This window comes from Lithobates pipiens, unplaced genomic scaffold, assembly GCF_037356315.1.
Source record: "Lithobates pipiens isolate NorthernLeopardFrog02 unplaced genomic scaffold, aLitPip1_a1.2 Scaffold_13, whole genome shotgun sequence".
NCBI classification, from domain to species: domain Eukaryota; kingdom Metazoa; phylum Chordata; class Amphibia; order Anura; family Ranidae; genus Lithobates; species Lithobates pipiens.
The window spans coordinates 346,067,964-346,090,656 of record NW_027507718.1 but is presented as its reverse complement, the minus strand read 5'-3'; positions in this window follow the sequence as shown (position 1 = coordinate 346,090,656).

Below are 22,693 nucleotides of genomic sequence, written 5' to 3'. Positions count from 1 at the left end.
ATGCTTAAAGTGAAACAATAAAAGTGTAATATTCCTTTACATTTCATACCTGGGGGGTGTCTATAGTATGCTTGTAAAGTGGTGCATTTTTCCCGTGTTTAGAACAGTACCACAGCAAAATGACATTTCTAAAGGAAAAAAATACATTTAAAACTACTAGCGGCTATAATGAATTGTCAGGTCCCAGCAATACAGATACAAGTAATTGAAAAAAACATCATGGGATCCCTCCCAGTCCATTACTAGGCCCTTTGGGTCTGGTATGAATATTATGGGGAACCCCGAGCCAAAATGTAAAAAAAAAAAATGCAAATTCCATACCAGGCCCTTCAGGTCTGGTATGGATACTGAGAGGAACCCTGCACCAATTATTTTTTTTTAATTACGTAGGGGTCCCCCTTTAAAATCCATACCAGACCTTTATCCAAGCACGCAACCTGGCAGGCCGCAGGAAAAGAGGGGGGATGAGAAAAACCGTACCAAGCCACATGCCCTCAACATGGGGAGGGTGCTTTGGGGTCTCATCCCCACAATCCTTGCCCGGTGGTTGTGGTTGTCTGTGGGCGGGGGGCTTATCGGAATCTGGAAGCCCCCTTTAACAAGGGGACCCCCAGATCCTGCCCCCCCATTTGAAATGGTAACGGGTACATTGTACCCATACCATTTCACAAAAAAATTGTTAAAAAAGTTGTTAAAAAAAAAACAAGACACAACTTGGGACAAGTCCTTTATTAAAAAATAAAAAAATAAAAATGTCCCATGAAGTCCATTCATCTTCTTCTATGGCTCTGCCAACTGACCGAAAAAGAAAAAAAAAGAAAAACCGACCTGCCAAGTCTTATATAACTGAGGGCAGGGCCACACGATGAAATACCTAAGTGACCCCGCCCGCGCTCCCAACACCACGGGGAAGCCATTGGGAGGTACCCGTGGTGTTGGGAGGGCGGGCCACCCATTTACACACTTTGGGTGCTGTTTGGCGGGCACCAAAGCCTAGTCAAAGCTGGGGCGGCTGGATCGCTGGACGCAGGGCTGCTGTCACTGTCACTGCATCCACTTCATTGCTAATTGGGGCCACATTCACTTCACACCCATGCAGTCATGGCTGGATTTCTGGGCCTACAGATTGCCAGACAGGCACTTCACAACTCGCTGCAGACTTTCGAGAGCCTCGCAGGGACATCTGGTCTCCCAGGGTCCATGTATCAGCCGGATTGGTAAATGAGCAGACGCCTATTTTATCTCTGACACTTTACTTAAAGACACTGCATGCAGACACCTTTATACTTGACCAGTTGAAGGGTCTTTGCTGGTAAAAATACAACATTTATTTCATTCAGCTTTATTGACCTGCTACTGAACAGTAATATCTCTGGGCCCTATCTAGATGAAGATTACGGATACCCATACTCCAAGGACCTCCTCTCAGCAAAGAAACTCCACCCATAGACCCCGTGGCAGATTAAAATTTCCTTATAGATATACAAGCGTTTTATTAAAGGGGAACTCCTACATAATTTGTATTGATTGTTTACTTCATATTTCCTATGGCATCAGGGCCTTAACCACTTAAGCCCTGGACCATTTGGCTGGCAAAAGACTAGAGCACTTTTCACGATTCGGCACTGCATCGCTTTAACTGACAATTACACGGTTGTTCCATATGACTCCCAAAAAAAATTGATGTCCTTTTTCCCCACAAATAGAGCTTTCTTTTGGTGGTATTTGATCACCTCTGCGGTTTTTATTTTTTGCACTATAAACAAAAAAATAGCGACAATTATGAAAAAACGCATTATTTTTTACTTTTTTCTATAAAAAATATCCCCAAAAAATATATAAATTTTTTTTTCTCAGTTTAGGCCGATACGTATTCTTCTACATGTTTTTGGTAAACAAAAATTGCAATAAGCGTTTATTGATTGTTTTGTGCAAAAGTTATAGTGTCTACAAAATAGGCAATAGACATTTTTATTAATAATATTTTTTTTTTTACTAGTAATGGCGGCGATCATCGATTTTTATCGTGACCGTGACATTATGGAGGACAGATCAGACACTTTTGGCGCTATTTTGGGACCATTCACATTTATACAGCGATATGTGTGATTAAAAATACATTGATTACTGTGTAAATGTGACTGGCAGTGACAGTGCCACCTAGTTAACCACTAGGTGGCACTGTAGGGGTTAAGTGTGTCCTAGGGAGTGATTCTAATGGTGGGGGGAGGGGCAATGTGTGACACGACACTGATCACGGCTCCCGATTACAGGTGTATCGCTCCTGATGTGCTTGTTTACATCAGCATTTTCCAGTTCTTCCTCTCCGTGAGACAATTGCAGGTATCCCCGTGGACATCAAGTCCATGGGACTTACAATCACACTCATGGAGCTCATGGCGGGCGCGCATGCATTCGCAAACCGCTTCTTAATGGCGTCATAAATCTGTTATAACAGATTTATTATAGTCATTTGACCTATTGCTATTGTTATTTCATGGTGTATCCTGGTGCTTTATTTTTACTGCAATATCACTCAAACTGGGTTGTTACTGTAGCCTTCATAGTCTTGTTGACTTAATCTTCCAGTAAAATGTTGACTTACAAATCTTTCTAATTATTGGTGTTTTGCATTTGTATGTTCTGTCTGAAGTATGTTGGAACTCAGAGTGTCAGATGTGTCAGGGGGCTTGCAAGGTAAGGGCAACCACTGGGGACAAGCAACTTCCAGGGGCCCTTGTTGGGGTTTTTGCTACATATAAGCAACCTAAAGTTTTATGTCTGTTCACTGACTTTTATTACCTCTTTTATTTTAACATCTAGTCTCTACTATTTAATGAGATGCCATTTCATGTTTTTTTGAGGTGCAAATTCCATGTTCCAGACAAGTCTTTCTCAACCTTTTCAACACAGAGGAACCCTTGAAATAGTTCTCCAGTTTCTGGGAACCCCAGCTAAAAATTTGAAATGTACAACTCATGATACAATAGTGTAATGGTCAGTGGGAAGAATGGTCCTTACACTTGTGGTCATTGGGAAGAATTAATTCCTTAGGCCGCGTACACACAGGCGGATTGTCTGTCCAACTTAGTCCGCTGAACCATGTTTCAGCGGACAATCCGCTCGTGTGTGGGCTTCAGCGGACTTTTTCAGCGGACAATCTGACGAACAAAGTCTTACGGAATTTCCGTAAGACAGTCCGTTCAAACTTGGTTTTGTCCGTCCAAACTTGGTTTCAGCGGACAGTTCGCTCGTGTGTAGGCAAGTTGGACGGACTAAGTATGGCGCATGCTCAGAAAGGATTTACACGGCCGAAGATTGCATTGCAGTGTATAGGACGTCGTTTTTCTAGTCCCGTCGTACGCGCTGTACACGTCATCACGCACGCTTTCAGCGGACTGTATGCTCATCGTGTGTGGTCAAATCCGTTCATGCAAATTTTGAACGGACTGTCTGTCGGATTGTCTGACGAACTTAGTTGGGCAGACAATCCGCCCGTGTGTACGCGGCCTTACAGATAGCTAAAAAGATCAATGGTGTTGGTGGGAACTTATCCAAGAGGCAGAAATGGCCCAAGGCTTTTTCACGGAACCCTGGTTGAGAACCACTGTTCCAGACCTTCAGCAAAACTCTCCACTCTAGTTGTGTTCTAGATCAGCAACTTAGCCTTGAACCTGGAAAGAACATCAGCTTTAAACCTTACTCTAAAAATGGGTTGGCCGTATAGTTTTTAAACAAAGTAAAGAAGTGTAATACCCTGTACACACGGTCGGACTTTCCAAGGGAAATGTGCGTTTGGATCGTGTTGCTGGAAAATCCGATCGTGTGTGGGCTCCATCAGACTTTTTCCATCTGAATTTCCGGCACACAGGGGCTGATTTACGAATGGTTTGCGCCATGAGTTGTGGCGCACGCCGATGCTCAACGAATGTTTTTGTATTCACAAAGCATTTGCGCCTGTAACACAGCGCAATTCCCCATTTACTATTATCATGCCAGCGCACGGGAGGCGGCGATCAGTGCGCCGCTATAGACATGGCGCACGCATTATTCAACTCAGAATTAAAAGAAGGTGGAAGTGCCAATATTATGGGGGTGATGTGAGGAAGTATAGTTATAACTGTTGTGGCAGCACGCAGGTAAAATCATCTGGTTGTATCCAGGATGGTAAATATGTGTGTCCTAGATTCAGGCTTTATGCAGACCTTTACAATTAGAGGGGAAGAGTTAATGAGCCCAGCTGTAGTAAGTGGGCTCATTAAGACCTCTACCAAAATCCCCAGCATGCATAGGGAGATGCTCCATCCTGGAACCAGTTTTGTGTATATAGACTGGGGAGTCTGAGATCTGTTCTGTGCGGTGAGTTAACGCCTGTGTGGCAAACCCCTACAATGGCTGCACCCAGTTGTTAGACAGGGAGTCTACGTGTGTAGTTAGAGGTCAAGCTGACCAGGATTTATTTTCTTGTTTTATTTTGTTTGGCTGTTTATGTATCACTGCATGTAGCAGAAATAAACCGGATCTTTTGTTTTTTGAACCTACACCGCTGTCTGCTGTGCCTGACTTTGTGTTGTGAACCCATCCAGGGGGTCACACACACCCGCTACCGAGCTAACCCCTCACAGTTGGTGGAGAATTTTGGCAAGTTTTTTTTTTTTTTCAATTTTTTTTAAAGGCCAGCATGGAGGAGATACTGAGACAGCTGGCTCTAGCAAATGCAAACCAGCAGCAAACAAATGCAGCTTTACAAAAGAGCCTTGCAGCTCAACAACAAGCCCAGCAGCAGACAAATGCAACTTTGCAGCAGAGTTTGGAAGCTCAGCAACAAGCCCAGCAGCGATCTGAAGCCCGCTTCATAGACCTGTTGCAGAAGCAAGAGCAGAATTTTCAACAGCAAATAGAGACATTGATACAGCAACGTCCGCAGACCAATGAAGCAAGTGGGAACAATAATACCGCATCCTTTGGTGTGAGCCGTTTACTGACAAAAATGACTGGAGAGGATGATCCGGAGGTGTTTTTGACCACATTTGAAAGGACTGCGGAAAGGGAAAAGTGGCCTAAGGAGCAATGGGCTGGACTGGTGGCCCCTCTGTTAACTGGGGAATCGCAGAAAGCTTATTATGACCTAGAGCCTGACCAAGCAAAAGACTATGTGGTGCTAAAAGCAGAAATATTGGCACGGCTGGGTGTCACTTTGGCAGTCCGGGCTCAGCGTGTGCATAACTGGACTTTTCAGGTTGGAAAACCTCCCAGGTCTCAAATGTATGATCTCATTCACCTGAGCAGGAAGTGGCTGCAGCCAGAGATTTTGACCGCACCAAACATTGTGGAACGTGTGGTTATGGAACGTTTCCTGAGAGCTCTTCCTACTGCCATCCAAAAATGGGTAAGCCATGGAGACCCAGAAAATGCAGATAAACTTGTGGATCTGGTTGAGAGGTACTTGGCTACAGAGAACTTGACCACCTCTTCCAGGGACTCACGGACTTTCCCCCCTAAGATCAGATCATCCCCAGTGGCGGGTAAGATGACTCCAAGGGGTGAGGGTGGAGAGAGTGAGAGGGTGGGAGTTCTACCTAAGGTCTGGCGGGAGCAGCCCAGGAAGCCCATGCTGCAAGAGGCAGCGAAAAAAATTATTTGCTACCGCTGCCGGCAAGAGGGACACATTGCAGCCAATTGCCCAGTTGTGGATGAGCCTATGCAATGTGACTTTATAAGGGAGAGACGTCAGTCGCTGTTTATGTAAAATGTGTATTAATGGTAGAAATGTTGATGTGTTGCTGGATTCAGGTAGCCTGGTAACATTGATAAAAGCTGAATTAGTTACTACAGAGGTCTCTGGGAAGAACAGGGTGGCTGTTATTTGTGTGCATGGGGACACCCGAGAGTATCCTGTAACTTCAGTGTTTTTTGAGACCCCCAAAGGTAACCTCTCTCATCAGGTGGGGTTAGTGTCTCAGTTACCACATGATGCTATTGTGGGAAGGGATTTTCCAAAATTCTGGGAACTCTGGGATTGTCCTGAGGCCCCCATTGGTGCCCCTATAGACCAGGAAGATGACCAGAATTCCTCTGGGAGTGGTGAGGACTCTCCTGAATTTCCCTTGTCGGTATTGGCGGGGGAAACTCGAGAAACTGGGGAGGAGCCAACATCCTCAGTTGAAAACATGCCGTCTGTGGAGTTTTCGGATCTTGAGGTTCACAGGGAAAATTTTGCCACAGAACAGTTAAAAGACCCCACCCTAATAAAGGCACGGGAAAATGTGGTGAAAATAGATGGCGAGTTAGTGAACCCAGATAAGACTTGCACTTACCCGTACTTCACTGTGGAATGGGACCTGCTGTATCGAGTGGCTCAAAGGGCAGAAGAAACCATTGAGCAACTTGTGGTGCCCAAACCTTACAGGGAGTTGGTGTTAGAATTGGCTCATGGACACATTCTGGGAGGTCATCTGGGGACAGAGAAAACCAGAGAGAGGGTATTGCAGAGATTCTATTGGCCTGGGGTCATGAAGGAAATAGAAAAGTATTGTTCCTCCTGCCCTGTGTGTCAGAAGTCGGCACCTATGCCACATTTCCGTAACCCACTGGTACCTCTTCCTATCATTGAGGTCCCCTTTGAGAGGATCGCAATGGATTTGGTAGGTCCGATAATGAAGTCTGCTAGGGGGCATCAGTACATTTTGGTTATATTGGACTATGCCACCCGTTATCCGGAAGCAATTACTCTCCGAAATACCTCGGCCAAAACCATAGCCAAAGAGCTATCCCTTGTTTTTAACCGCGTGGGTATTTGTAAGGAACTGCTTACGGACCAAGGTACACCCTTTATGTCCCGGGTTATGAAAGAATTATGCAAGTTGTACAAAGTGAAGCAATTGCGTACATCTGTGTATCACCCCCAAACAGATGGGTTGGTTGAAAGATTCAACAAAACCCTAAAACAAATGTTAAAGAAGGTGGTGGATAGAGATGGAAAGAATTGGGATTGTCTAATACCCTATCTGATGTTTGCCATTAGGGAGGTACCCCAATCCTCTACGGGTTTCTCACCCTTCGAGTTGCTCTATGGGAGACACCCAAGAGGGCTGCTGGATATCGCCAAGGAAACTTGGGAAAATGAGAGTTCTCCTCACAGGAGTGTGATTGAGCATGTCGCCCTGATGCAAGATAGAATTGCACAGGTAATGCCAATTGTAAAGGAACATTTGACCCAAGCGCAGTTAGCACAGCAGAGAGTGTACAACCGTGGGGCCAAGACCCGTACTTTTTCCCCGGGGGATAGGGTCTTGGTGCTAGTCCCTACGGTTGAAAGCAAATTTCTGGCCAAATGTCAAGGTCCATATGAAGTAATTGAAAAAATTAGTGAGGTGAACTACAGGGATAGACAGCCAGGAAGGCGAAAGCCGGAGCAGATCTATCACGTCAATCTGCTGAAAGCCTGGAGGGATAGGGAATCCCTAGTCGCAGAGACTTTGTCACAAGTACAGCCTGATTGCTTAGTTCCTGAGGTTGGAATAGCAGACACCTTATCGAAACCCCAACAACAGGAGGTTAAAGAGTTTGTACTTCGTAACAAAGAGATTTTCTCTGAGCTGCCGGGACAAACATCTGGCGTAGAGCATGACATTATCACCCCGCCAGGAGAAAGGGTAAAACTAAAACCTTATAGAATACCAGAGGCCCGACGGGAGGCAATACGTGGGGAGGTTCAAAGGATGCTGGAATTGGGTGTGATAGAGGAGTCCCAGAGTGACTGGTCCAGTCCTATTGTACTAGTGCCCAAACCTGATGGGAGCTGGCGGTTTTGTAACGATTTTCGACAATTAAATAAAGTTACAAAATTTGACACCTACCCCATGCCACGTATAGATGAGTTGATTGACCGGCTGGGAACAGCCCGATATATGACAACTCTTGATCTCACCAAAGGGTATTGGCAAATTCCCCTGGCCGAGTCGGCCAAGGAGAAAACTGCGTTTGTAACCCCAGATGGGGCATTCCAATATAAGAGAATGCCGTTTGGGTTACAGAATGCACCGGCAACATTCCAACGGAAAATGGATAAGATTCTGAGGCCCCATCAGAAATATGCTGCAGCTTACCTGGATGATGTGATTATCCATAGCACAGACTGGGTCTCACATTTGCCAAAAGTACAAGCAGTCCTAGACTCTATCCGGGAAGCTGGGTTTACGGCCAATCCAAAGAAGTGTACCATTGGACAGGAGGAGGCCAAATATCTTGGGTACACTATTGGGAGGGGGGTGATAAAACCCCAAGTCAATAAAGTCGAGGCCATACAGAGTTGGCCACGTCCCAACAGCAAGAAACAGGTACGAGCCTTTCTGGGAATCGCTGGCTATTATCGACGATTCATTCCCCATTTTGTTTCTCAGGCTGTGCCCCTCACCAACCTGACAAAAGGGAAAGAGTCGGTTATGGTTAAATGGTCCCCAGAGGCTGAAGAAGCATTTCAGTCCTTAAAAACAGCCTTATGTAGCCAGCCAGTGTTGTACTCACCAGACTTCTCTAAGGACTTTGTTGTACAAACTGATGCATCAGACGTTGGGTTAGGAGCAGTGTTATCCCAGGTCTGGAACGGGGAAGAGCACCCAGTCATTTACCTCAGCAGGAAGTTGAAGTCCCATGAGGTAAATTACTCCACGATTGAGAAGGAATGTTTAGCAGTGAAGTGGGCTCTAGATTCCCTTCGGTACTATCTGCTAGGTAGGCACTTTGACCTGGTGACTGATCACGCTCCTTTAAAGTGGATGGCTCAAAACAAGGAGACCAATAGAAGGGTAAATAGGTGGTTCCTGGCCCTACAGGAATTTAACTTTACAGTTAAGCATCGCCCTGGTGTTAAAATGGGGAATGTGGATGCTTTGTCTCGGATACATGCGTGTCTGGCTACTTGTGTTACAACCCCAAGGTTGAAACAAGAGGGGGGGGGTATGTGGCAGCACACAGGTAAAATCATCTGGTTGTATCCAGGATGGTAAATATGTGTGTCCTAGATTCAGGCTTTATGCAGACCTTTACAATTAGAGGGGAAGAGTTAATGAGCCCAGCTGTAGTAAGTGGGCTCATTAAGACCTCTACCAAAATCCCCAGCATGCATAGGGAGATGCTCCATCCTGGAACCAGTTTTGTGTATATAGACTGGGGAGTCTGAGATCTGTTCTGTGCGGTGAGTTAACGCCTGTGTGGCAAACCCCTACAATGGCTGCACCCAGTTGTTAGACAGGGAGTCTACGTGTGTAGTTAGAGGTCAAGCTGACCAGGATTTATTTTCTTGTTTTATTTTGTTTGGCTGTTTATGTATCACTGCATGTAGCAGAAATAAACCGGATCTTTTGTTTTTTGAACCTACACCGCTGTCTGCTGTGCCTGACTTTGTGTTGTGAACCCATCCAGGGGGTCACACACACCCGCTACCGAGCTAACCCCTCACACTGTCCAAGTAACAAATATGCCCAAAATAGAATGGAAAAGTAACTTACTCTGAACAAGCCTGCTGCGCCTGCAAATACACTTGGAACTGCACAAGGTCAATTTATGCATTGCGCATGCGCAACGGCATTTGCGCATGTTCAAGTGCTTTGGTTTACTGCACCAGCAAAATCTTAGTAAATGTCAAGCCACGTAGATGCATTTGCATAAGTTGAACAGGCGCACCTCTCAACTTGGGCTGGTTCACTTTTATGGGGTTTTTTTTAAGGCTATTTGCACACGGGTCATCTTAGCATTAAGAAAAAAAAAATTAAGAAAAAAAAAATTAAGAAAAAAAAATGTGGGGGGGTTCCCCAAAATTCCATACCAGGCCCTTCAGGTCTGGTATGAATTTTAAGGGGAACTCTGCGCCCCAAAAAAATGGTGTGGGGGTCCCCCTCAAAATCCATACCAGACCTTTATCCGAGCATGCAACCTGGCAGGCCGCGGGATAAGAGGGGGAAGAGGGAGCACCCCCCCTCCTGAACCATACCAGGCCAAATGCCCTCAACAATGGGAGGGTGCTTTGGGGTACCCCCAAAGCACCTTGTCCCCATGTTGATGAGGACAAGGGCCTCATCCCCACAACCCTGGCCGGTGGTTGTTAGGGTCTGTGCTGGCAGCACTCATATGTCTATTTCCCAAAAACAACATCGGGATATGACGATGAGCACATGCACTCAACTTCTTTGGTTGATCGTGGTGAGACCTGTTCTGAGTGGAACCTGTCCTGTTAAGTCGCTGTATGGTCTTGGCCACCGTGCTGCAGCTCAGTTTCAGGGTCTTGGCAATCTTCTTACAGTGCCTTGCAAAAGTATTCGGCCCCCTTGAACCTTTTTCCACATTTCAGACTTCAAACATAAAGATATAAAATTTTGTGAAGAATCACCAACACGTGGGACACAATTGTGAAGTGAAACGAAATCTATTGGATATTTTAAACTTTTTTAGCAAATAAAAAACTGAAAAGTGGTGCGTGCAAAATTATTTGGCCCCTTTACTTTCAGTGCAGCAAACTCACTCCAGAAGTTCAGCGAGGATCTCTGAATGATCCAATGTTGTCCTAAATGACTGATGGTGATAAATAGAATCCACCTGTGTGTAATCAAGTCTCTCTATAAATGCACCTGCTCTGTGATAGTCTCAGGGTTCTGTTGAAAGCGCAGAGAGCATCATGAAGACCAAGGAACACACCAGGCAGGTCCGTAATACTGTTGTGGAGACGTTTAAAGCCGGATTTGGATACAAAAAGATTTCCCAAGCTTTAACCATCCCAAGGAGCACTGTGCAAGCGATCATTTTGAAATGGAAGGAGTATCAGACCACTGCAAATCTACCAATACCTGGCCATCCCTCTAAACTTTCAGCTCAGACAAGGAGAAGACTGATCAGAGATGCAGCCAAGAGGCCCATGATCACTCTGGATGAACTGCAGAGAACTACAGCTGAGGTTGGAGACTCTGTCCATAGGACAACAATCAGTCATACACTGCACAAATCTGGCCTTTATGGAAGAGTGGCAAGAAGAAAGCCATTTCTCAAAGATATCCATAAAAAGTCTCGTCTAAAGTTTGCCACAAGCCTCCTGGGAGACACACCAAACATGTGGAAGAAGGTGCTCTGGTCAGATGAAACCAAAATCGAACTTTTTGCCCACAATGCAAAATGAAATGTTTGGCGTAAAAGCAACACAGCTCATCACCCTCAACACACCATCCCCACTGTCAAACATGGTGGTGGCAGCATCATGGTTTGGGCCTGCTTTTCTTCAGCAAGGACAGGGAAGATGGTTAAAATTGAGGGGAAGATGGATGCAGCCAAATACAGGACCATTCTGGATGAAAACCTGTTGGAGTCTGCAAAAGACCTGAAACTGGGACGGAGATTTATCTTCCAACAAGACAATAATCCCAAACATACAGCAAAATCTACAAAGGAATGGTTCACAAATAAACGTATCCAGGTGTTAGAATGGTCAAAGTCCAGACCTGAATCCAATCGAGAATCTGTGGAAAGAGCTGAAAACTGCTGTTCACAAACGCTCTCCATCCAACCTCACTGAGCTCGAGTTGTTTTGCAAGGAAGAATGGGCAAGAATTTCAGTCTCTCGATGTGCAAAACTGATAGAGACATACCCCAAGCGACTTGCAGCTGTAATCGCAGCAAAAGGTGGCTCTACAAAGTATTAACGCATAATTTTGCACGCCCCACTTTTCATTTTTTTATTAGTTAAAAAAGTTTCAAAAATCCAATAGATTTCGTTCCACTTCAAAATTGTGTCCCACTTGTTGGTGATTCTTCACAAAAATTAAAATTTTATATCTTTATGTTTGAAGCCTGAAATGTGGCAAAAGGTTGAAAAGTTCAAGGGGGCCGAATACTTTCGCAAGGCACTGTATAGCCTAGGCCAGGGATAGGGAACCTCGGCTCTCCAGCTGTTTTGAAACTACAAATCCCATCATGCCTCTGCCTCTAGGAGTCATGCCTGTGATTGTCAGGGTCTTGCAATGTCTCATGGGACTTGTAGTTTCAAAACAGCTGGAGAGCTGAGGTTCCCTACCCCTGGCCTAGGCCATCTTTATGTAGAGCAACAATTCTTTTTTCCAGCTCCTCAGAGAGTTCTTTGCCATGAGGTGCCATGTTGAACTTCCAGTAACCAGTATGAGAGAGAGAGAGAGCGATAACACCAAATTTAACACACCTGCTCCCCATTCACATCTGAGACCTTGTAACACTAACAATTCACATGACATCGGGGAGGAAAATTGGCTAATTGGGCCCAATTTGAACGTTTTCACTTAGGGGTGTACTCACTTGAGTTATTTTGAGGGGACAGCAAATTAGAAGCCCTACACTCACATTGTAGCAAAGTGTAATTTCTTCAGTGTTGTTACATGAAAAGATATAGTAAAATAATTACAAACATGTGAGGGGTGTACTCACTTTTGTGAGATACTGTATATATGTGTATATATATATATATATATATATATATATATATATATATATATAGAGATATATATATATATATATATATATATATATATATATATATATATATATATATGTGTGTATATATATCTATATATAGATATATATACACACACATACATATATATATATATATATATATATATATACAGTCAAGACTAATAATGAAGTCTGGCTACTAGCGAAAAGGCTTTTCCCACCCTAGGCTCTGCAAACCATGACCCAGAACAGGACTTATTAAGATTATGAGAAAACAGTAAGTTTGTTTTTTTCATATCAGTCTTAAACCCTGGAGACCCTCACCATCTGTAAATGAAAAGCCTGGGTGACACATATACTCCATTCACAATCCTTCAGGACAGTGTCTCAAAATAGATATAAAGTTTATTTTGTTTCCTCTGTAGAAAAAGTGGAGAAGTGATATGGCCTGTGTGATTGTTTTTAGTCCTTCAAAAGCTATATATCAAAGCTATATATTAGATAGCTAAATATTACAAAAAAAACTGATAGATCCTTATCAGGAAGTAGTTATACCAGCATCATGGTATCATTCTTTTGTGCCAGCAATTATTAAGTAAAAGTCATCTGAGCGGCAATATAGCCACCCAATAATTTTATGGGGAGCCATTTTTTGGCTCCCTATCCCACCGGGAGCCAGGGCCATGGTGGCCAGTCGTGCCAGCTGATCATAGAAGAAGAAGGAGGAAAATCCATTCCCAGATCATTCTATATGGTGTATGAAACCAGAAGCAACAAGGATTTCCTCACTACTGGTTTCAGTTTATTTTTTTTAAGCCATTGCAAGCTAGTACAGCAGCTGATCTCTAATCTTCTAATACACCCCAGATATTTCACTAAAGAGTGCCTGTCAATGATATCACAAGGGACGTTGTTCATCCCTTGTGATAGCAATAAAGTTGATCCAAAACATAAATACATAAATAAATAAAAAGACAATGTTAAAGGTAATAGAGGTATAGCCGTGAACATCAGCATAAAAGCAATAATTATAGTGTCAGACCTCCTATTGAACTCCAAACCAGTAACCTGTACAGACTTTTAAAGTGTTGCCTATTGATAATTAATTGTACCATACTTTGTCACCATTCCGTTTTAAAGTATGACATGTTAGCTATCAAGTTACTTGGCGTAACATCATCTTTTATATATTACCAAAAAAGCACTATAACTCATTAAACTGTATTTTTCTAGCAAAAAAAAAAATGCAGTTGTCTACATGCATGGGAGAAATGCCAGAATTTGAATAGGTTAATATGTGTAAAATATTGCAGTATGTGTGTAGTTAATGTAGGTATCCAAAGAAACACGAAATAGTGCCTTGGGCATATAGATTTTTGATTTGTCTTAGATAAGGTTTTCTTTTTTTTGTACAGTATACTGTACAAAGAGAAAATAGCATTTCTCTTTGGTGCACATTTAAACCTGATTTACATACCGTAAGCTGAATGTGATATCATTTGGAAGGATCTCAGTGGTCAGGGGTTAATGCCATACTGCAAGGCAATTTTGTTTGCAATCATTTTGAAAAATAGTGCAATTTTAACTGCTGTAATCAGATTGCTTTGAACCAGATTTTCTCCTGACATTTGCTATTACCACACTCACAATTTATACTCCATACAAGATTGGTGAGATGAGCAGCCCTTTATTTATCAGGTCCCTCCTGTAAGCAAATAAAACTATATAAACCAGTTATAGATTGTTTTTCTTTTTACTCTTTTATCATTTACAGTGTTTACATTCTGTTTTTCTTTTTTATCTGTTTCAGGAAATTTTCTTTCTTGTTCATTTTACAGGTCTATTGTATGTCTACAAGCGGAGACATTTCTGCTTTCAAAAACCTTTTCCTTTTATGGTATTATTTACTTAAAAAAAAAAAAAATAATCTTTGGTATGTGCCACACTTACCTGTCACAGAGCTTTTTTACTACTAGCTGACACACATTAAAACATTTCAGGTTTAGTATCCATTTTTATTGGTGGTGCTTTGCATTATGCATAATTTTACGCATTATGCATATGGTATAATGCATTGCATTGTTTCCTTTTTTTTTTTATATTATTGAAGTGTCCTAAAATGACACCTCATAAGGGTCCATGCACACTGGGCTTAAGAAAAACACCAGTTCTTTTGGCAAAAAATAAATAAATAAGAGCGTTTTTGTACAGGCTTTTAGGAGCATTTCTATTTAACCTCTAATTTATCAAGCTTTGTAGATATTAAAGTACAAAAGACAAATGTCCATGATGGATCAGAAAGGTAAAAACATATCCATAACAGGAAAACAGACATACATGTACATAGAAGTGCTTTACAGTGGGATCAGTAAAAAGCCTAAGCCCTTGTACACGGTCAGACATTCCAACCACAAAATCCACTGGATTTTTTCCGACGGTTTTGTCCGAAACTGGTGTTGCATACACATGGTCGGACAAAGTTGTCGGAAAATCCGATCGTTCGGAACATGATGACGTTGTTCATTACGATGGGACTACGTTCAGGCTAGTAGCCAATGGCTTTGGTCTCGAAATTTGATCTGAGCATGCGTGGCACTTTTTCCGATTGGAATTCTCTACAAATGATCGGACAAAGTCCGATCGGATCACGTTGTCGGAAAATTTTATATCCAGCTCTCAAACTTTGTTGGTCGGACATTCTGACGGAAAAAGTCAGATGGAGCCCACACAAGGTCGGATTATCCGACAACACGGTCCGAACAGACATTTTCCGTCAGAATGTCCAACTGTGTGTATAGGGGCTAACATTTTGGTCAAATTATATTAAAGAGAATGGAAAGAGCAAAAATCCTCATAGTAAAAGCTAATCAGGTACAAACTTGAAAAAAAGTCAAACAAACAAAAAACAATAGGTTCCCACTTATAAAATAGAGGAGGTGAGTGGTGAGCTGAAAACAGGATAACATAAGGAAAGAGATTATTGAAAGGGGGGACAGAAAAAGGAAAATAGGGGAAGAGAGGGAAAAAGGGGGGGGGGGTGGGAGGTGAAGGGAGGAGAGGACGTTGTCGCTATTGAAATCCATATGTCTATGTTTATATGCCTATGGCCAGCTTCAAAGCTGTATTAAGCCCAAAACCAAAAATGTATATTGCAGCTTATCCATTAAAAGATGGCTGCATCAGTTTTCTTACTTTGCCGTTTTTCACCTGGTGATCTGACCAGCAACACACAACCAGTATTAGTGAGACACAACTCTTGATGAAGGAGAACTGGAGGTACAGCATATAGCAGCATGGTCGGGGGGGGGGGGGGGCAGGGGGAGTGGGCTGTTGTTAAATGTGTTAACAGATTTAGATGCACTAAAAAATGAAAGCCAAATCCCACCTGTGACTTTTTCTAAGCAGTTACAGCAAACTGTTTACACAGTGCTTTACAATATAAAGAGGGATAGTACGATTAGGGAGTTCCAGAGGATGGGAGAGGCTCTGGAGAAGTCCTAGAGGCTAGCATGGGAGGAGTTAACAAAGGAACTAGAGAACAGAGGTCTTGGGAGGAGTGGATGATTTGGGTGATATCTGCAGATGAGGTTGATGATGTAGCTGGAGGTGATGTCGTGGATGGCTTTGTGTGTTGGGGTTAGTATTTTTAACTTTATAGAAAAAAAGTCTAAAAAAGAAACTAATGCAACCGTCTAAGAATTAGCAAGCTGCAATATAATTAATGTTTGCTTTTGGGTTTAATATTGCTTTAACTTGTCAGGAGTAGAGCTGGGCCAACGAACCCCCATTCAGTTTGCGGCAGAACTTTCGAACATTGCAAAAGTTCGTAACTGAATAACAAACCCTATTGAAGTCTATGAGACTTGAAAAATCAAAAGTGCCCATTTTGAAGGCTTATATGCAAGTAATTGGGCATACAATGGTTATGGGGGTTTGGCAATGCATCAATGAAAACAAAGTTCGTAAAAAATAATTTTTTTTTAATGAGTAGTAATTTACTGAAGTTTAAAGTGAAACCATAAAAATGAGAAATAACAATAAAAATTAAAAAAAATTCTTTAACCACTTCAGCCGTGGAGGATTTGGCAGCTCAATGACCAGAGTACGTTTTATAATTTGGCACTGTGCTGCTTTAACTGGTAATTGCACGGTCATGCAATGTTGTACCCAAACTAAATTTACGTCCTTTTTCTCCCACAAAAAGAGCTTCTTTTGATGGTATTTGATTGCCTCTGTTATTTATTTTTTTTGCGATATAAACGGAAAAAGACCGAAAATTTCTGAAAAAAAATTATATTTTCTATCTTTTGTTAAAAAAAAAAATGTAATAAACTAAATTTTAGTCATTTTAGGCCAAAAATTTATTCAGCCACATGTCATTGGTAAAAAAATGTCAATAAGCATATATTTATTGGTCTGCGCAAAAGTTATGGCGTCTACAAACTAGGGTACATTTTCAGGAATTTACGCAGCTTTTAGTTTATGACTACTTATCTCATTTCTTGAGGTGCTAAAATGGCAGGGCAGTACAAATCCCCGTCCCCCCCAATGACCCCATTTTGGAAAGTAGACACCCCAAGGAAATGTCTGAGAGGCATGTTGAGCCCATTGAATATTTAATTTTTTTGTCAAAAGTAATTGAAAAATGAAAAAAAAATACACAAAGTTGTCACTAAATGATATATTGCTCACACATGCCATGGTTATATGTGGAATTACACCCCAAAATGCATTCTGCTGCTTCTCTTGAGTATGGGAATACCTCATGGGTGAGACTTTTTGGGAGCTTAGTCGCGTACAGGACCCCGAAAACTAAGCACCACCTTCAGGCTTTCTAAGAGCGTAATTTTTGATTTCACGCCTCACAACCTATCACAGTTTCGAAGGCCATATAATGGCAAGATAGCATGTTGAGTCCATGGAATATTTTATATTTTGCCACAAGTTGCGTAACATTTTTACATTTTCTTTATTGTTTTGCACAAAGTTATCACTAAATGATATATTGCTTAAACATGCCATAAGCATATGTGGAATGACACTCCAAAATACATTCTGCTGCTTCTCCTGAGTATGAGGATACCACATTTGTGAGACTTTTTGGGAGCCTAGCCGTGGACCCCGAACACCAATCACCACCTTCAGGCTTTCTAAGGCCGCGTACACACGGGCGGACTGTCTGCCCAACTAAGTTCGGCAGACAATCCGATAGACAGTCCGTTCAAAATTAGCATGAACGGACTTGACCACACATGATGAGCAGACAGTCCGCTGAAAGCGTGCGTGATGACGTGTACAGCACGTACGACGGGACTAGAAAAACGACGTCCTATACACTGCAATGCAACCTTCGGCCGTGTAAACCCTTTCTGAGCATGCGCCATACTTAGTCCGTCCAACTTGCCTACACACGAGCGGACTGTCCGCTGAAACCAAGTTTGGACGGACAAAACCAAGTTTGAACGGACTGTCTTACGGAAATTCCGTAAGACTTTGTTCGTCAGACTGTCCGCTGAAAAAGTCCGCTGAAGCCCACACACGAGCGGATTGTCCGCTGAAACACTGTTCAGCGGACTAAGTTGGGCAGACAGTCCGCCCGTGTGTACGCGGCCTAAGGGCGTAAAATGGTGATTTCCCTTCCTATCTACCTATCACAGTTTCAGAGGCCATGAAATGACAAGATAGCACAACCCTCCCCCCCCAAATGACCCCATTTTGGAAAGTAGACACCCTAAGCTATTTGCTGATAGGCATGTTGAGTCCATGGAATATTTTGCCACAAGTTTCGGGAAAACAACAATTGTTTTTTTTTTTTTACACAACATTCTCACTAAATGATATATTATTCAAACATGGCATGGTTATATGTGGAATTACACACCAAAATACATTCTGCTGCTTCTCCTGAGTATAGGGACACCACATGTGTGGAACTTTTTGGCAGTCTAACCGCGTACAGGATCCCGAAATACAGTCACCGCCTTCAGGCTTTCTAAGGGCATACATTTTTTATTTCACTCCCCACTGCCTATCACAGTTTTGGAGGCCTTAAAATTCCAAGATAGCACAATAGCACAAGCCCCCCCCCCCCCCAAATGACCCCATTTTGGAAAGTAGACACCCCAAGATATCTGGTGAGAGGCATGTTGAATATTTTGCAGATCTCGCTTTTTGTCATAAAGTTTTGAAAATTGAAAAAAGAAAAAAAAAAATGTATTTTCTTTCTTCATTTTTAAAAATAAATGAGATCTGCAAAATACTCACCATGCCTCTTAGCAAATACCTTGGGGTGTCTACTTTCCAAAATGGGGTCATTTGGGGGAGGAGGGGTTTGTGCTATCTGGATATTTCAGGGCCTCCGTAACTGTGGTAGGTATTGAGGAGTAAAATCACAATTTTACACCTTTAGAAATCCTGAAGGCGGTAATTGGTTTTTGGGGTCCTAAACGCTGCTAGGCTCCCAAAAAGTCCCACAAAAAGTCCCACATGGGGTGTAATTCCACATATAACCATGCCATGTTTGAACAATATATGAATGAATGAATGAATGAAATACTTATATAGCGCACAATGCGAACTGAATCGCCTCTAGGCGCTGTGGCGAGCTTTGATCATCTGCTAAAAGAGGAAGGTCTTGAGTTTTTTCCTAAAAGCCAGGTGATTTTCTTCCAGGCGGATGTTTATTGGTAGAGCATTCCATAGCCGAGGCCCTTGGACAGCGAATCTCCGATCCCCCTTGGATTTATACCGGGCTTTGGGCACGAGGAGGAGGTTTTTGTTGGCTGATCGAAGACTGCGGTTTGGTGTGTAATGATTTATTTTCTCCATTAGGTATTGCGGAGCTTCTCTATGCACGCATTTGTGGGTGAGGCAAAGGGTCTTGAACGTGATCCGATTTTTTACGGTTAGCCAATGTAAGCTCCTCAGTGAAGGAGAAATGGATTCCCAGGGTTTTTTTCCTGTTATCAGCCTTGCCGCCGTGTTTTGGATCAGTTGTAATCGCGCAAGTTGATATTGTGGTAATCCTATGTAAAGCGAGTTTGCGTAGTCCAGTCGTGAATTAATGATTGTTCCAACTACCACTGCTTTGTCATTCTTTGGGATAAAAGGGATGAGTCTGCGAAGCATGCGCAGCAGATGGTGAGATCGACTGACTACTGCTCCTATTTGCGCATCCATTGACATTTGTGCGTCTAAAATAACCCCGAGACTCTTGGCTTTGGTCTTTGGGGAGATAGTCTGCCCAAAGACGGTTGGTGGAGACCAGGAGGTTTTGGTTGCGGGCTTATGATTTGGGTGTAAGATAAGAAGCTCTGTCTTTGATTGGTTCAGCTGGAGGGAGTTGGTGGTCATCCAGTCCTCTATTGATTTGAGGCAGTTTTCAAGTTGTTGTTGGTGATCTTTTTTTCCATTGATCCGGAAATAAAGTTGCGTGTAGTCAGCGTAAGAGTGGAAGCAGAGATCTGAGCATCTGATGATTTGAAGGAGTGGGCGAATGTAAATGTTGAAGAGAACGGGTGACAACGGAGAGCCTTGAGGGACTCCGCAGGTGACTGCCCGAGTTTCGGAGAGGAATTTTCCTAGTTTCACTGTCTGTGACCGATTTCCTAGGAAGGACGCGAACCAATGGAGATCTATGTCTTGGACTCCGGCTACTTCTGTGAGGCGGACGAGTAGAGTATTGTGATCTACTGTATCAAACGCTGCACTTAGGTCTAGCAGTACGAGGAGACACGGCTCTCCGTCATCTGCCGCTTCGAGGGCGTCATCCCAAATCTTGAGGAGAGCTGTTTCTGTTCCATGACCCGGGCGGAAGCCTGATTGCAGCGGGTCCAGGAGTTTGTGAGTATCCAGGTGAAGTTGTAGCTGATGTACTACAGCTTTCTCCATGATCTTAGAAATGGTGTTGAGGCTTGTAATTGGCCTACGGTTGTTTGGATCCTGAGGGTCCAGGTTTGGTTTCTTGAGTAGAGGTTTGACGATGCCTTGTTTGAGGATGCTGGGAACAATCCCTTCGTGGAATGATCGGTTTATGAGGTGGGTTATGGTTGGAGCCACGATGTCGGAGCATTCTTTCAGTAGTTTTGTGGGGATGATGTCAATAGGTGAGGTACTGTCACGCAGTTTATTAATGATGTTTTTTGCGGTGTCTACGGTAATTGGGGATAGTGAAAATTTTGGCGGTTGCGGTATGTTGGTGCGGACATCCTCTTTATGCATTTGCTGGCTGAGGTCGGATGTTTTCTTCTGACAAATTGTTTCCCTGATGGTTTTGACTTTATCGATGAAAAAATCTGACAGTTTGTCACAGTAATCCTGGGATTCGCTTTCTGGGGGTTCTAGGCACACCGGATTCATTGATTGATTAACCAGTTTAAACAGTTCCCGTGGTTGGTTTGCGGCCGTTGAGATTGTATATGAGAAGTGGTCCTTTTTGGCTTTGAAGATTGCTTTCCGATAATTCTCTGTCAGACCTTTGTAGTTAAATAGGTTTTCCTCGGTGGAATTTCTTCTCCATGTTCTTTCCGCTCTTCTGCGTTCTTGCTTTAGTACGGAGAGGGAGCTATTAAACCATCCAGCATTTTTCTTCCTGATGAGAGCCCTGCGTTTTGGTGCTACCGAGTCTGCTGATTGCAGTAATGCCTTGTTCAGGGAGTTGAGTGTTTCCTCCGTAGAGTGGTTTAAGGTTATTGTAGATATTTTTTTGGACAGAGTGGTTTTGAAGGCTTCGGAGTACAGTTTTTTATGCGATCTGGTCCAGTGCGTTGTTACAGGTTTCCGTTTTGCGTTGGTGATGTTGGTAGTGATTTTGAATTTGATGGCGTGGTGATCCGTCCATGGCAGAGTTATGTTGTCGCATATGTTGACATCGATGTTCTGTTTGAAAATGAGGTCCAGGGTGTGTCCTGACCCATGCGTGGGAGTCTTTATCAGTTGCTGTAGACCCAGTTCTTCTAGTTGATTGATGCAGGCAGTCGCGATGGGGTCTTTAGGCTCGTTTGCCCAAAGGTTGAAATCTCCGAGTGCCAGGAAATTTTTGAATTTTAGGGTGTGCATTGCAAAGGATTCCGTGAGGGGTGAAAGAAGATTGGACTTTGGTCCCGGTGGTCTGTAGCACAGTAGAATATGAGTGGTGTCATGGGGTGTTGGTTGAAAATGTAGCGTCAGGGTTTCCATAAAAGACACTGGGTTCTGAGATGATGGTTTAGTGAGATCCAGGTGACCTTTAAAGATCACTGCTAGGCCTCCTCCTTTTTTCCCTATCCGGTGTTCGGTTAGGATCCTGTAGTTTTCCGGCACCAATTCGGTGAGGATGGTGTTGCAGTCAGAGGTTAACCAGCTTTCGGTGATGAAGAGACAATCTACATTGTTCTCGATGATGAAGTCGTGTACTTCCAGTCTATGTTTGACTGCAGACCTGGCGTTAATCAAGGCGCAATCTAATTGTAGTGGTCGAGTAGATGTCTTCCTGTGGTTGGGAGCTGCTTGTCGTCCGGTTTTTAATAGTTGTTCTCTTTGAAGTATTTTTTGTATGGAAGATGGCAATGTGGTGTTGATGTTCCTTAGTCTGTGCAGAACTTCAGCTGAGTATTTGAAGTAGCACATGGTTTGTGGATGCTGTTGATGGTACTATGGGTCTAAGATGATGATCCTGATCAGGGTATTGATCCTGAGGTGGGGCTAGGTATCAGACTTGCCGCCGTGCTTGAGGCTATTAGCGCGCAAGTTGATCAGGGGATGCCTATATGGATGCGGAAGGAGTTGTTGTATTCGGTTGCTGGCTGTTCCAGCTGCCTTTACTTAAGGTGGAGGTCTCCGCTTAGAAAATAAATCTGGCTGTGATCTGGAATAGTCGTCCTAGGATAGCGTAAAAAATGGAAAGGAGGCCGGAGGTAGGGGTATGCTAACCTATGGTTGTTCCAGAGGAAGGCAAAAAACCCCCTGACAGTAGCAGCCAAATGCACCAGTGGGGCAAAAATTCCTTCCTGATCCCCGTAGGCGGTCGGACAGAGTCCCTGGAACAATCACTGGGGGGGGGGGGGGGGGGGAGTGGAGGTGCGAGCTTACCTGGCTGCGGTTGTCCCCTTAAAACACTCTGATCCGGTGAATCTGGCTTGCTGTCAGCCTGACATTTCTGGAAAGCTGTCTGGTTGCCCCTTGCAGTGGGATCTTTAAAATGGAGGGGAGGATGGATGTAGGATAGAGGTTAGAGACTCCTGTCTTA